Raw genomic sequence first — 3,079 nt, forward strand, 5'->3', positions numbered from 1 at the left:
GAAGCAGCAAGGCACAAATGCATCTCAAACACCACCAAACTCTTCCCAAAACAAGTCCCCAGTGCCAGCCCGAGGCATCGGCTGTGTCTGCACTGCCAGGGCCCATGGCTCAAGCCTCTCCACCAGCTGAAGTCCTCCTGTGTCCCCCTTGTCCGGAGGGGTCAGGAGGGACAGCAGGGGAATGCTGTGGCTCTCACCCCAGCCCCTTTGAGCAGTGCAGGAAGGTTTGGGGTACACGAGCCGGTCTCTGCAGGCAGGAAGAGGATGACACGTTCACAGGGAAACACCCACCCAACCTCCCCATAATGCAGTTCTGAAAATGGGGGTGCTGGCACCCAGCTGTGCTTCCAAGAGCCTTTGGGGGCTCATGTCCCAGTGCCATGGGACATTGCCGCACTCCCAGGTCCCCAGCAGGATGCAGGCTGGGCTGTGACCGATGTCCATCCTCATCCCCACGGGCTGACCTTCATCTTCCCAGGAGCTCCCAGGGAAGTCCTGGGAGACCAGTTCAGTCTCCATCCCAAGCATCAAGCGACCACCCAGGCAGTATCCATCACTGCATATCCTCCATCTCATTCCCAAGGCCTCCTGTCACCCTGCTCCCCTCATCACCCTCTTCCACCCTCCCACCACACTGACCCCACAGCCCTCTGCAGCCTCCCCGGCCACCCCAGCTTGCAGGATCCTGCAAGGATCTGGTAATTACCAGTGACAGCTGCCTGCCTCCCCTGTCATAAGCACCCTTAATGGGACCACAAACATATTAATCATTTAGCAAAAGACACCGATTAATGTAGCATGCTGTTAATTACAGCTAAGAAAGCATCTCCCATGGGGTGACACTGTGACAGAGAGCCGTGTCCTCTGCACCCCCATTGCTGCCGCTGCGGCATGGCCAGGCACCCCGCCAGGCCACAGCTCCTTTGGCAACAGCAAAAGGGAAGGAAGGTTCCTCAGGGAGCTGAAGGCACAGCCTTCAGCCTTGGTAGAGGCAGAGGCACCCCAGAAAGCCATCCAAGGGTGTCCAAAATTAATTCTGGCTCCATCGTGCATGGATGCTTCCTGAGGCAAGGTGGGGATTTACACTGACTGCAGGGGACCAGGGCACAGAGCCTGGGCAGCCAGGGACTGAAAAGGCACAGGCAAGCAGTGCTCGCTGATTCCCTCCCTCCCCGCTCTGGGAAGGTGGGATGAATCTAGTGCTGGATGCGGAACAAATCTCCACCAAGCAAGGATGTCCCCAAGAGCCGCACGCCCGGAGGTCCCTGCGCCGGGACGGGGAGTGAAACGTGCCACTGACAAGCCACTAAAGCAAATTAATAGCGGACTGACCAACAAGAAAAGATGATATCAAGGAGGTGAATTTACAGCCCATCCTTCAAAGATATAAAAATGCTTTTGGACTACGTGGAGATTACTCATGCGAAACCCGTCAAGTTATCCTTTCTTCCACATTATTGACAAGGGCTATTAATCTTCTCCCTCAACTTTGGGCCTTTCCCTGTATTCATCTCTCAAGGCGCAGACAAGCCACTCTGTCTTGTCAAGATAATTACCCATTTAAAAAAAGGGTGTAATAGACTGTCCAGGGGAGCTGAGCCCATGGGGATGTCTCAGCCCCACTGCCACCCCCGGCACCATCCTGCCGCCCCACAGAGGCTGCTGAGCCCAGGGGACATGTGGGACCCACACCTCATCCTTTCCCAGATCCTCAGCTTCCTAAATACCTCAAATCCCACAGAGGCCCCAGCAAATAAAATACAACACGCTGGATGACACAGGCTGTGGAAGCTGGATTTTTCTCCCAAACATCCCTCTGGTGAGCGGCATTGGCCCGAAGCAGTGGGAGAAGTCAGCTCCAGTGCCGCTGCAGATAAGCAGATGTCTCCAGGCTGTCCCTTGGGCACCTTGCCCCAGGCCCCAACTGCTTTTTGCAGATGGGAATTAGGCTGGCGCACAGAGGGAGTAACATGGAGCAGAAAGGCAAGGCTCGCAGTGGCGTGTTCCCGGCACGGAGACAATACATCTCCGCCAAACTCGCAGTAGATTAGGGCCGCAAAAGGGATGTGACCCTGCTGATTATAATAGCAGGGTTGTGCATCATACTACAGGGCTGATAATTAATTTTCAAGTGCGTGATGAGCCTCTGCGGGCAGCCCTCAGAGGACGGACGCAGCTATCTTCTCAAGCAGTGGATGAGACGGGATTGGCATCAATTCCCATCACATCGCCAGCGCCGGCTTTCGGCAGGAGTTAATCAAAACCGCTCACAGTGCTGCTCCGGAGAGCCAAGGGACGGTGTCACCTCCGAATCTCCAAATCTGACGGGTGCAGCAGCAGCACCCGGTGCTGCATTTTCAGGCTGGATGAGCCCATCTAGGGAGCAGGGACTGTGCCTCAGCGAGGGATGCTCTCCGCAACGAGAGTCTGAGCTGCCCGCAGCAGCGAGGCCGGCAGTTTGGATCTGACCTGGCACTGCTGGGACACTCCTGCCTGCTCAGACCCGGCCTCGGTCAACAGGAGCCTTTTATCATCTTAACTACCAGGCGACAGCGCAAATCCTCCCCGTTGGCCTGGCTGGGGCACGCTGTGCTGGAAAACAGCCAGGGACACAAAAAAAACCAAACCCCATTTTAAGAAGAGACTGGAGAGAAGCAAAACAGAAAAGGAAAAGAATATGAAGAATCACAAATAAAGAAGGAAAATCAAATAAAAGCTCCTCTACCCCCGCGCACCCCCCCGCCCACGTCGCTGCTCTGCATCTGTCTGCAGCCTGGCTGGGTGGAGGTGAGAGCACACAGAAATCCCCAGCCCTGCTCAAAGCAGAGTTAACATCCAGCCCTGCTAAATGAAGGCCATTAATTAGCTCTCCTGGAAATAGAGTAGCCCACAGGGCCTGGGAGCATCCCATGGTCCATGTGTGGGTCACAGGAGGGGATGCAGCTCCGAGCTGTGCCCCATCCTCCTGCCCTTGCTACCCCATCTGCCCGGCAAACCCGGCGCTGCCACCGGCTCCTCCGTCTCCACTCGCTGCACCCCAGCACCTCCCCGTCTGCAGCCGCACGGGGGTGAATTATTA

The 3,079-nt window shown here is 56.1% G+C and overlaps 1 protein-coding gene across 1 annotated transcript in view; it reads right to left on the minus strand.

Moving 5' to 3' along the window:
* LOC104514000 (metabotropic glutamate receptor 4) overlaps positions 1 to 3,079 on the minus strand; it is a gene marked incomplete at both ends in the record, with an annotated part of 37,762 nt that overhangs the window by 8,520 nt on the left and 26,163 nt on the right. The window lies entirely within an intron of this gene.

Source organism: Eurypyga helias, unplaced genomic scaffold, assembly GCF_000690775.1.
Source record: "Eurypyga helias isolate BGI_N326 unplaced genomic scaffold, ASM69077v1 scaffold13318, whole genome shotgun sequence".
Lineage (NCBI taxonomy): Eukaryota > Metazoa > Chordata > Aves > Eurypygiformes > Eurypygidae > Eurypyga > Eurypyga helias.